Source organism: Heliangelus exortis, chromosome 3 (genome assembly GCF_036169615.1).
Source record: "Heliangelus exortis chromosome 3, bHelExo1.hap1, whole genome shotgun sequence".
NCBI lineage: Eukaryota > Metazoa > Chordata > Aves > Apodiformes > Trochilidae > Heliangelus > Heliangelus exortis.
Genome location: NC_092424.1, coordinates 37346280 through 37359867, shown reverse-complemented (window position 1 = coordinate 37359867; position 13588 = coordinate 37346280). Strand labels below are relative to the sequence as shown.

Sequence of the window (13588 nt, the reverse complement as noted above, 5' to 3'; positions counted from 1 at the left end):
GACATTTCAAGGTCTTCCTGGGCAGCAAAGTAGTGTTTCAACCTGAACCACTGGATAGAGCAGGAGAAAAAGCTGTGCTTTGCCCTTAATCACATTTGTTGTGAGCAGCATCCCCAGAAAGAGGGGGAGTCCTACTGAGGAAAGGTTGAAGTCTCCTGTTCTCTGATCAGAGCAGCCAAGCAGTCAAGTTGCCCTTAGCTTGTGTCTGCATCAACTTCAAACACTTCAAAACTGGTAACAAGCTTCAATTTCAGGGACCACTGTATGATCTTAAATTCAGCTCCAGCAAGAAGGGGCCCAGGCAACAAGCCTGAGGGCCTTACATGGGGACAGAAAACTCATGGAGCTTTTTTGTCCCCACAGAACTCATTTCATCTAGGGAGTGACAGGGTATGGACCCTCCATTGGCAAGGGCCTGCCTGATACCCATTACTGAACTTGAATGAAGAATTTAAAAGACTCTTAAAGTCACTTAACAACACCCTTTCAGTGAAGAAATGCGCAGTGGTCCGGAGGGACCCTAACCCAAGTGACTTCCTAGAGGGGAAGAGGCAGGCCACAGTCTGTGGGAGCAGATGAGGGAAGGGGCCAGACCCCACATTTCCTATAGGTTAAGTGAGTTGTGCAAGAGAAAAGACCAGAAAGGTTTTTTTGTGTCCACACAATTCAGGCCTGGAAGCATGGGTGCCAATGGGTGCTCCAGAGACTGGTGCTCCCTCAGCTCACTGTCAGGTAATGGCTACCCTACTGCCTCCTGCCTGGCCCCTCCCTGCAGATATGTTTTCTCACCTACACTGAATGGCAGAATTGAATATGGACTGTACTTACCTTGAGCTCAGCTCTTCTCTTCTAAAAAGAGCTGGAAGGAAGGCAGCATCTGTGATGCAGGAGAAACAGCCCCTTCAAGCACAAGCTCTTAACCACTGGAAGGCAGTAAAAACTGCAGCAAGACCTCTGTGGCTGCCAGCTGCCTAGTATTAGCTCAAGTGGCACAGCAGCAATAAGGACTTCATTGTGCAGGAGCTGTGAGATGTGTCCAGGATGAGGAGTGGATAAGGCACACTCCTGAGTGCCGTTAGCAGGGCTTTGATAACTATGCATTGAATAAACCAGATGCCACCATGTCTCAGTTGTGTCTCGCTCCAATTTTTATTGCCAAAAGCAAAAATACGGTGCTATCATGCTGGATTCCTGCTTAGCTGTCTTCCTGTGTTACAGGCCCCAAAAGCAGTGGCTCAGTTCCTTCTGCAGCAGCTCCTCCAGGGAAAACAGAAGGTAAAAGGCAGTCCCTGCTCCTTCACACTGGCTCTCTGAAATACAAAAACCCAGATGTAACTGAAAACTAAAATCGTAACACTGAACAGCTAAGAAAGGATTAAGAGAAATAAAAACAGCTATTGAGAGCAACAGGCAATGAGAAAACAAAGTATGTATTTTACGGTGGCAATAGCAGGAAAAGAAATCCAAACCACTGTCCCTCTACCAAAGCAGGGTGACCTTTAGGACTCCAGGCCAGGGTGAGTGCCAACAGCCAGACAATGAAATTTCCGTGAGGACCAACTGACCCGCTCAGGATCTGATTTAACTGTGTTCTTTCTTCTTGGAGCCTGGCAGCCTTTCCTGTGACAACAGCACCCTCCAGCTGCTGCCTCTGCAGCACAGCTTTGCATGTCTACTGCAAGGTCCTGAAAACAGTGCCAAGTCACACCACTCATCTTGATGACAGGACCGTGCAGATACTCACAGGGTTCTCATGCCTCCAACAAGTGTCAACAGATGGTTCAGCTTTCAGCACTTGGGCACTGAGTCACATACCCAACAGCTCTAATGTGTGCATTCTCCCTCATTACCTGTGTTGCCAGGACTGTGATCTTCGCTGGGTGCTTGGGCTCACCCCCTTCAAACACTTGCTCTCATCTGTGCTGAAAAAAACCCACAGCATGAGCAGAAGAAAGCAGAATTGATACAAGACAGATGCTATTCCTTTGAATTCACAAGAGATCCTGGTCTCTTTGACACTTTGTTAGGATCCTGCTCTACAGACTACCCTAACACATTGCCTGGCAAAGCCCCGAAGCCACCAACAAGACATGGATCAGTGAAGCTTCAAAAGTGACCTTCCTAGTACAATCCAGAATGAGAGAGTAAGAGATAAATAATATAAAATAATAGTGAATAATAACAAACAACACAAAGTTGTTCAAAGCACATAGCTGCCTCCTTAAAACAAACACTGGGAAAAACTGACAGAAAACACAAAAATTATAACATTTCCCAAAAAAAGACATTCCCAAACTCAAAAGACCACTAAGGAACATGAAAACCCAATGTAAACCCATCCACCTGCTGGATACAGAACAAAAAACTTGCAAGGTAATAAATGGAAAGCATGCATTCCAGAAGGACATTGAGGCACAGCAATAGTATCTGGGTTTGTAGAACTGTGAAAAAAACAAATGCTGAAAATGCTCCAAAACAGCTGGGAGACAGAGGTCCAAAAAAGGCATGTACTAAAGTGCTCCAGACAGCAGGGTGCTGAAGGCTACTATAGATCTGTGTGCTGAAGTGCTCCAGAACAAGCAGGTAGTGAAACACTGCTTCAGGATGTTGCTGTTAAGCACTCCAACATAAAGCAGGTGTAGAAATCAAGAAAAAAGCCATGGGGTGAAATGCCCCCAGAAGAGCTGTGCAGTAGATGCCTAAGAAAAAGACCAACAGGGAAGGACTCCGCAAAAAATTGGATACTGAAAAATTCCTCCACCGTGGCATGCTGATGCACAACAAAAAAAATCATGGGTGCTAAAGAAACCAAAAGACTCAGTGAACTTGTCCCTAAACAAGGGTGGTGAATGACTCTCCCATGAGGGCACAAAAGAAGAACCCAAGAAGTGCCAGGCAGCTCAGTGAAGGTCTACAAGAAAAGCTTGATGGCACAGATTAAAACTCAAAAAACCAGGTGGCACAGAAAAAGATTGTTCCATGGTAATGCAGAGGACTCGTGAGAACAGCAGGGTGGCACGATCCAAATGGGTGGCCATTCATCCAAATGAACGTGGAGAAGGACAATGGAAAATGGCTGGTGAAACAGTGAAAGACACCTCCAGAGTGTCAGAGTGTGAAGGATGCCAAGAAGAGCTGGAACACACAGTGACTGGACCCTCCAAGTACCATGCAAGGAAGGGCTTCTCTGGTGAGCCATTATGATAGACTCCCTCCAGAGTGAAACAATCAAAGATTCCTAAGGGAAACTGCGATGCTGGGAAACAAAGGAAGGAAAATTGATACACTAAGTAGATGGACTCAATTGGGAGGGCACAATGATGGTATCTTACATTAATGCAAAATGATGGTCTTCTGTGGGGCAGAACAGTGAAGGGCTCACTCGGGGAGATGCAGAAATTAGATACTCTGCTGTGGCAAGATGAAGTGAACACAACATACAATACCCACAATACCCGCCAAAAAAAAACATATGAAGCAGACATTATAAAGACAATTTCCATATAGCAAAATACAAAATAACCCATTACAATAGAAAAGAAACTATATAAAATTACATACAATAAAAAACACACTAAAATAAACAGTGGGGGATAGAAAGAAACACAAAAAAAAAAAACCCCACGAAACGCACACAGTGATGATGGCCTCCTCCATGGTGGCCAGATGATGAGCTTCTCGGGGGTGGTGTGGCAAAGGGCTCCTCCCGGGCACAGCAAAGACGGGATCCTCCAGCGCTGGGCCATGAAGGCCTCCTCCTCAGGCGTCAAGCCATGGAAAGGAGATACAAACAACATGAATTCCCGTACTCCTTCCATCTATTGCTCCAGAACGAGGAAAAACGGGGCTCGCCAAGTGAGATGAAAGGCTCCTCTGCATTCGAGCCACAAACGGCTCCTCCAGCACGGCACGGTGAAGGGCTCTCGTAGCAAAACATGACAAAGAGCTCCACAGGGGCTGCACGGTGAAAGGGCTCCTCTGGCAAAACACCATCAAGGCCTCCTGCAGGGAAGAACGGGCGAGAGCTTTTCCCGCGCTGCGCAGTGATGGCATCCTCTGCTGCGGAGTGCTGATGCCCTCCTCCGTGGAGGCGCCAGGAGGGGATTCCCCAAGCAGCGAGCAATGATGGGCTCCTCCGGAGGGTCGTGACGATGGGCTCCTCCATGGTGGCCAGATGATGAGCTTCTCGGGGGTGGTGTGGCAAAGGGCTCCTCCCGGGCACAGCAAAGATGGGATCCTCCAGCGCTGGGCCATGAAGGCCTCCTCCTCAGGCATCAAGCCATGGAAAGGAGATACAAACAACATGAATTCCCATACCCCTTCCATCTATTGCATGCAATACACACAACACACAGCAAGGAACACGCAACACACTACAAAAGAAAATCGTACGCGGAGCACACAGTACATTCAACACAGTACATGCAATTCAAAAAATGCCATGGCTCACCTCTGGACCGGCACCAGGATGGGCTCCATCAGCAGCGCAGCTCCTCCGCAGAAACAGAATCACGGGCTCCTTTGGCAGGGTGCCACTAAGGACTCCTCCAGGGTGGCGTGGGGACGGGCTCCTCAGGGGCAGCGCAAAGAACACACCCTCCAGGAAGCCACGATGACGCAACCCTCCGGGGAAGCCGAGCAAAGGCCTCTTCCAGACAAGCACGCTCCTGGGCTTCTCCATGGCGCAATCAGGCGCAAAAGCGGCCTCCTCTGGGAAGCAACGATGACGCGCTCCTCCCGGGAAGCGCAGTGAAGGAAGGGCTCCTCAGCGGAAGCAAAACGATGGACTTCGCCGCCGCAGAAACCTCAGCACCTCCTCTGGCACCCTGAGATGAAGGGCTCCTCCAAGGCAGCACCGCAAAGGAATTCCGCAGCAAAGCATGATGGATTTGCTACCAAAAAGGGATGCCTGGTAAAACAGCTGCTCCTGCAAAACGCCATGAAGGGCTCCTCAGTAGAGCAGAGGTGATGGACTCCTCCAGGGAAGGGCACTCAGGGCCCGCGTCCAGCGCAAAAGGCTCAGGGGCTCCTCTGGCACGGCGACATGAAGGGCTCCTCCGGATTGGAGACACAAAGGGCTCCCCCAAAGCAGGGTAACCAGAGGCTCCTCTGAGGCGTTGCGTTGATGAGATCCTCCAGCACGAGGAAAATAAGCGCTCCAGCACGAGGAAAAACGGGGCTCCAGCATGAGGAAAAACGGCGCTCCAGCACGAGGAAAAACGGCGCTCCAGCACGAGGAAAAACGGCGCTCCAGCACGAGGAAAAACAGCACTCCAGCACGAGGAAAAACAGCGCTCCAGCACGAGGGAAAACAGGGCTCCTCCAATGCAGCACAAGGAAGGACAGCGTTGGAGGACAGCCAAAAACTGGCTACTCCGGAGCCACCTGCTCAACGGCTCCGTGGGGGCAGCGTGGTAAAATGCTGCCTCTGCAACAACAAAGAACCGTGCATACAATACCCTTCTTTAAATACACATCTGCACGTTGCGTACTTTGCATGCTCATTCGACGCCTCATTGGACACATGGAAATGCAGACACGTTCCACACATCGGATGCCACGTATATCATACAAAAAAGGCAATACGAGCCAAAACAAACACAGGTCAAAACACACTACAATACGCAAAACACAACACCGGGCTTCCATTTCCTTCGGTAAATACCATACAGTACCTACCACACACCAGGCGCAACAGAACACGCAACGACAGTGCACAATGCAAAATAAGCCTCAGCGTAAACCGAACGATGGGACAATACAACGCTCCAGAGAAAAGAATACCTGCAACAAAATAGATTCCACGCAATAAAACCACAGCGTACCAGGCAGTACAACACGTACACCCAGATGCAATTAACAACACTATGAAAAGCACCACTCAATAAAGACCATGACAGAAAGAGAAAAAACATGGCCTCACACTATAACACAAAGGTCGTGAAGACAAAAGACAAGACGTACAATACAACGCATGACGCAAAATACTTACCAAACCTTACAAAAACGAACCATACAATAGAGACCACCGAATACGTGACAGTACAGGCCGCGCTGCAACACACGCAGCACAACACAGTATGGCGCAAGCCATACAAGACATGTGACGCTACCAAACAGGTGACGCTGCATACGCTGCCACGCAGCAAAATACAGCCAATGCAATAAACACCATACGGCACAATACAGCAAACAGCATACAAAAACCACAGTGCAAAAACGCACATACGCAAATGTGCCAAAATACACTAGAACCCAAAACGCGATACGTTCAAGGCCACGCTTTTAAAATACAATGCAAGACATACCACATATCCCATTAGGAAGGCAAAAACACAAGGCAACGCATAAAACACTACAGTCCTGTACAGACAATGCAACACAAACTATGCAATACGACAAATAACACAAGACGGACAATACGTACAGGACACAAAACAAGCTACAGTGCAATACAGAGCACAGAATGCAAAAAGACAACCCAAAGCACAATACAGACAGCACAGAAGAAAAAAACACCATGTCAAATACATTTGTCGAATACAAAATACACACGCCAGAACACGACACATACCGCACGTTAGACAGCAAACCACACAAACTGTACAATACAACAGAAAAGCCAGAAGGATCAAAAGTAAACTGCAATACAAAGAGGAACACAATACAAAATACAGCAGAACCCTGAGAACACAACACAGTACTTACCCTGCAGCAAGTAACATACATGAAAGGTGTTACAAACAAGGCAATACCAAACAAGACAGGACATACAAACTAGAAGAACTACAAAGCACACGATAAACACCATACAGAAAATACAAAGCAACATACAACAGACAATACAGTCACTACCTTAAACACCACACCCTACAAAACAACACGTACAACAGAAAATACAATAGACACCGTATCCTAAAAATACAGACAGGCCACATAAGAAAATACAGTGCCAAAGGCGATACACAGGCAACGCTAATGAACACCAGGCACCACACAACAAGCCAAAACGGAGACCATGCCGCGACAATGCCTACCCTGCGTGCCATACAGCACCATCTACAGGACGCACAAGACCATAAATCACACGACACAACCTGTTGTGTCGTCTTTGGAGCTGATGCGCTCCTCCAGGGCGGCGCGGCAAACGGCTACTCCAGGCACGCACGATGGCATCCGCCGGTGCTACGCAATGAAGGGCTCCTCCGAGATGGCATCGTGAAGGTCTCCTCCTCCGTGAAAGCACGCTGAAGGCCTCCCCCGACGAAGCACGCTCAGGGGCTCCTCCGGCGCGGCGAGACGAAGGGCTCCTCCGTGTCGGAGAAACGAAGGGATCATCGGGCGATGCACGGTGAAGGCTTTCCTCCCGTGCGGTGTGGTGAAGGGCTCCTCTGGGGCCCCGCAACGACGGGCAATACAGACAATACCAGACCTCAGATACACGGAGACGCACAAGCCAACAGAAAACGGATCCGCAGACACGCAATACCTTACGTCCAACTCCATAAAACGCCATTACTCTACAATACGTACCAGACAAAATATCAGGCGCAACACAACGTTAGCTACAGTACTCAACCTCCAAGCAGCTACAGTACAAAACAAACTACAGTACAACACAATACGTACAGCGCAATACACAGAGCCCAATACGCACAGTACAATGAAAACGAGACAATAAAAACAGCGTACACCCTACCGCACGACGCAACTCTGATGACACCGTAGATAGAAAGCAATACAAACCTTACCTTACCTTACCGTACCTTACCTCCGGGGCTGTGCAAAGATGGGCTCCTCCCACACACAAAAAAGGAAGGGCTCCCTCCTTCAGGGCAGCACATTGATGGGCTCCTTCTCCTCTGGGGGATGAAGAGTTTCCCCAGGGCACCCAGATGATGGACTGCTTCAGCACTGGCCAATGAAGATCTGCACTGGCACTAAGCCGCAAAGGGCTCCTCCGCGGCGGTGCCACCACGGCACCCTCTGCAGCTGCACAGTGAAGGGCTCCGCCGGGACGCTGAGATGATGCCATCCTCTGGCAATGAGGGATGACTGTGATCTCCACGGTAGCCTGGCGAAAGGCTCCTGCGGGGTGGCGTGGGGAAGGGCTCCTCAAGGGCGGCGCAAACATGACACCCTCCACCAAGGAACGATGATAGAACCCCGCGCAGAAGCCGCGTGAAGGCCTCTCCCAGACAAGCGCACTCTTGGGCTTCTCCGGGGCGGCAGCAGGAAGAGCTCCTCGCTCGCGCCAGGCGCAAAAGCCTCCTCCTCCTCCTCAGGGAAGGAACGACGACGCGCTCCTCCGGGGAAGCGCACTGAACGAAGGGCTCCTCCAGGAAAGCAGGACAAAGGGCTCCTCAGACGAAGCAAAATGATGGACCTCTTCTGTGACGCAGAAAGCTGAGGAGCTCCTCTCGCCAAGTGAGATGAAAGGCTCCTCTGCATTCGAGCCACAAACGGCTCCTCCAGCACGGCACGGTGAAGGGCTCTCGTAGCAAAACATGACAAAGAGCTCCACAGGGGCTACACGGTGAAAGGGCTCCTCTGGCAAAACGCCATCAAGGCCTCCTGCAGGGAAGAACGGGCGAGAGCTTTTCCCGCGCTGCGCAGTGATGGCATCCTCTGCTGCGGAGTGGTGATGCCCTCCTCCGTGGAGGCGCCAGGAGGGGATTCCCCAAGCAGCGAGCAATGATGGGCTCCTCCGGAGGGTCGTGACGATGGGCTCCTCCATGGTGGCCAGATGATGAGCTTCTCGGGGGTGGTGTGGCAAAGGGCTCCTCCCGGGCACAGCAAAGATGGGATCCTCCAGCGCTGGGCCATGAAGGCCTCCTCCTCAGGCATCAAGCCATGGAAAGGAGATACAAACAACATGAATTCCCATACCCCTTCCATCTATTGCATGCAATACACACAACACACAGCAAGGAACACGCAACACACTACAAAAGAAAATCGTACGCGGAGCACACAGTACATTCAACACTGTACATGCAATTCAAAAAATGCCATGGCTCACCTCTGGACCGGCACCAGGATGGGCTCCATCAGCAGCGCAGCTCCTCCGCGGAAACAGAATCACGGGCTCCTTGGGCACGGTGCCACTAAGGACTCCTCCAGGGTGGCGTGGGGACGGGCTCCTCAGGGGCAGCGCAAAGAACACACCCTCCAGGAAGCCACGATGACGCAACCCTCCGGGGAAGCCGAGCAAAGGCCTCTTCCAGACAAGCACGCTCCTGGGCTTCTCCATGGCGCAATCAGGCGCAAAAGCGGCCTCCTCTGGGAAGCAACGATGACGCGCTCCTCCCGGGAAGCGCAGTGAAGGAAGGGCTCCTCAGCGGAAGCAAAACGATGGACTTCGCCGCCGCAGAAACCTCAGCACCTCCTCTGGCACCCTGAGATGAAGGGCTCCTCCAAGGCAGCACCGCAAAGGAATTCTGCAGCAAAGCATGATGGATTTGCTACCAAAAAGGGATGCCTGGTAAAACAGCTGCTCCTGCAAAACGCCATGAAGGGCTCCTCCGTAGAGCAGAGGTGATGGACTCCTCCAGGGAAGGGCACTCAGGGCCCGCGTCCAGCGCAAAAGGCTCAGGGGCTCCTCTGGCACGGCGACATGAAGGGCTCCTCCGGATTGGAGACACAAAGGGCTCCCCCAAAGCAGGGTAACCAGAGCCTCCTCTGAGGCGTTGCGATGATGAGATCCTCCAGCACGAGGAAAATAAGCGCTCCAGCACGAGGAAAAACGGGGCTCCAGCATGAGGGAAAACGGCGCTCCAGCACGAGGAAAAACGGGGCTCCAGAACGAGGAAAAACAGCACTCCAGCACGAGGAAAAACAGCGCTCCAGCACGAGGGAAAACAGGGCTCCTCCGATGCGGCACAAGGAAGGACAGCGTTGGAGGACAGCCAAAAACTGGCTACTCCGGAGCCACCTGCTCAACGGCTCCGTGGGGGCAGCGTGGTAAAATGCTGCCTCTGCAACAACAAAGAACCGTGCATACAATACCCTTCTTTAAATACACATCTGCACGTTGCGTACTTTGCATGCTCATTCGACGCCTCATTGGACACATGGAAATGCAGACACGTTCCACACATCGGATGCCACGTATATCATACAAAAAAGGCAATACGAGCCAAAACAAACACAGGTCAAAACACACTACAATACGCAAAACACAACACCGGGCTTCCATTTCCTTCGGTAAATACCATACAGTACCTACCACACACCAGGCGCAACAGAACACGCAACGACAGTGCACAATGCAAAATAAGCCTCAGCGTAAACCGAACGATGGGACAATACAACGCTCCAGAGAAAAGAATACCTGCAACAAAATAGATTCCACGCAATAAAACCACAGCGTACCAGGCAGTACAACACGTACACCCAGATGCAATTAACAACACTATGAAAAGCACCACTCAATAAAGACCATGACAGAAAGAGAAAAAACATGGCCTCACACTATAACACAAAGGTCGTGAAGACAAAAGACAAGACGTACAATACAACGCATGACGCAAAATACTTACCAAACCTTACAAAAACGAACCATACAATAGAGACCACCGAATACGTGACAGTACAGGCCGCGCTGCAACACACGCAGCACAACACAGTATGGCGCAAGCCATACAAGACATGTGACGCTACCAAACAGGTGACGCTGCATACGCTGCCACGCAGCAAAATACAGCCAATGCAATAAACACCATACGGCACAATACAGCAAACAGCATACAAAAACCACAGTGCAAAAACGCACATACGCAAATGTGCCAAAATACACTAGAACCCAAAACGCGATACGTTCAAGGCCACGCTTTTAAAATACAATGCAAGACATACCACATATCCCATTAGGAAGGCAAAAACACAAGGCAACGCATAAAACACTACAGTCCTGTACAGACAATGCAACACAAACTATGCAATACGACAAATAACACAAGACGGACAATACGTACAGGACACAAAACAAGCTACAGTGCAATACAGAGCACAGAATGCAAAAAGACAACCCAAAGCACAATACAGACAGCACAGAAGAAAAAAACACCATGTCAAATACATTTGTCGAATACAAAATACACACGCCAGAACACGACACATACCGCACGTTAGACAGCAAACCACACAAACTGTACAATACAACAGAAAAGCCAGAAGGATCAAAAGTAAACTGCAATACAAAGAGGAACACAATACAAAATACAGCAGAACCCTGAGAACACAACACAGTACTTACCCTGCAGCAAGTAACATACATGAAAGGTGTTACAAACAAGGCAATACCAAACAAGACAGGACATACAAACTAGAAGAACTACAAAGCACACGATAAACACCATACAGAAAATACAAAGCAACATACAACGGAGAATACAGTCACTACCTTAAACACCACACCCTACAAAACAACGCGTACAACAGAAAATACAAGAGACACCGTATCCTAAACATACAGACAGGCCACATAAGAAAATACAGTGCCAAAGGCGATACACAGGCAACACTAATGAACACCAGGCACCACACAACAAGCCAAAACGGAGACCATGCCGCGACAATGCCTACCCTGCGTGCCATACAGCACCATCTACAGGACGCACAAGACCATAAATCACACGACACAACCTGTTGTGTCGTCTTTGGAGCTGATGCGCTCCTCCAGGGCGGCGCGGCAAACGGCTACTCCAGGCACGCACGATGGCATCCGCCGGTGCTACGCAATGAAGGGCTCCTCCGAGATGGCATCGTGAAGGTCTCCTCCTCCGTGAAAGCACGCTGAAGGCCTCCCCCGACGAAGCACGCTCAGGGGCTCCTCCGGCGCGGTGAGACGAAGGGCTCCTCCGTGTCGGAGAAACGAAGGGATCATCGGGCGATGCACGGTGAAGGCTTTCCTCCCGTGCGGTGTGGTGAAGGGCTCCTCTGGGGCCCCGCAACGACGGGCAATACAGACAATACCAGACCTCAGATACACGGAGACGCACAAGCCAACAGAAAACGGATCCGCAGACACGCAATACCTTACGTCCAACTCCATAAAACGCCATTACTCTACAATACGTACCAGACAAAATATCAGGCGCAACACAACGTTAGCTACAGTACTCAACCTCCAAGCAGCTACAGTACAAAACAAACTACAGTACAACACAATACGTACAGCGCAATACACAGAGCCCAATACGCACAGTACAATGAAAACGAGACAATAAAAACAGCGTACACCCTACCGCACGACGCAACTCTGATGACACCGTAGATAGAAAGCAATACAAACCTTACCTTACCTTACCGTACCTTACCTCCGGGGCTGTGCAAAGATGGGCTCCTCCCACACACAAAAAAGGAAGGGCTCCCTCCTTCAGGGCAGCACATTGATGGGCTCCTTCTCCTCTGGGGGATGAAGAGTTTCCCCAGGGCACCCAGATGATGGACTGCTTCAGCACTGGCCAATGAAGATCTGCACTGGCACTAAGCCGCAAAGGGCTCCTCCGCGGCGGTGCCACCACGGCACCCTCTGCAGCTGCACAGTGAAGGGCTCCGCCGGGACGCTGAGATGATGCCATCCTCTGGCAATGAGGGATGACTGTGATCTCCACGGTAGCCTGGCGAAAGGCTCCTGCGGGGTGGCGTGGGGAAGGGCTCCTCAAGGGCGGCGCAAACATGACACCCTCCACCAAGGAACGATGATAGAACCCCGCGCAGAAGCCGCGTGAAGGCCTCTCCCAGACAAGCGCACTCTTGGGCTTCTCCGGGGCGGCAGCAGGAAGAGCTCCTCGCTCGCGCCAGGCGCAAAAGCCTCCTCCTCCTCCTCAGGGAAGGAACGACGACGCGCTCCTCCGGGGAAGCGCACTGAACGAAGGGCTCCTCCAGGAAAGCAGGACAAAGGGCTCCTCAGACGAAGCAAAATGATGGACCTCTTCTGTGACGCAGAAAGCTGAGGAGCTCCTCTCGCCAAGTGAGATGAAAGGCTCCTCTGCATTCGAGCCACAAACGGCTCCTCCAGCACGGCACGGTGAAGGGCTCTCGTAGCAAAACATGACAAAGAGCTCCACAGGGGCTGCACGGTGAAAGGGCTCCTCTGGCAAAACGCCATCAAGGCCTCCTGCAGGGAAGAACGGGCGAGAGCTTTTCCCGCGCTGCGCAGTGATGGCATCCTCTGCTGCGGAGTGGTGATGCCCTCCTCCGTGGAGGCGCCAGGAGGGGATTCCCCAAGCAGCGAGCAATGATGGGCTCCTCCGGAGGGTCGTGACGATGGGCTCCTCCATGGTGGCCAGATGATGAGCTTCTCGGGGGTGGTGTGGCAAAGGGCTCCTCCCGGGCACAGCAAAGATGGGATCCTCCAGCGCTGGGCCATGAAGGCCTCCTCCTCAGGCATCAAGCCATGGAAAGGAGATACAAACAACATGAATTCCCATACCCCTTCCATCTATTGCATGCAATACACACAACACACAGCAAGGAACACGCAACACACTACAAAAGAAAATCGTACGCGGAGCACACAGTACATTCAACACTGTACATGCAATTCAAAAAATGCCATGGCTCACCTCTGGACCGGCACCAG

At 51.0% G+C, this 13588-nt stretch overlaps 1 long non-coding RNA gene across 1 annotated transcript; it reads right to left on the bottom strand.

Annotated features, from left to right (window-relative positions):
* Positions 1–1126: 1126 nt before the first annotated feature.
* Positions 1127–2067, bottom strand: LOC139795509 (uncharacterized). Its single transcript, XR_011725531.1, has 2 exons — positions 1745–2067; positions 1127–1310 (listed from the first exon to the last, which is right to left on the bottom strand). It is a non-coding gene; the product is annotated as an uncharacterized lncRNA (long non-coding RNA).
* Between the last annotated feature and the right edge of the window lie 11521 nt (positions 2068–13588).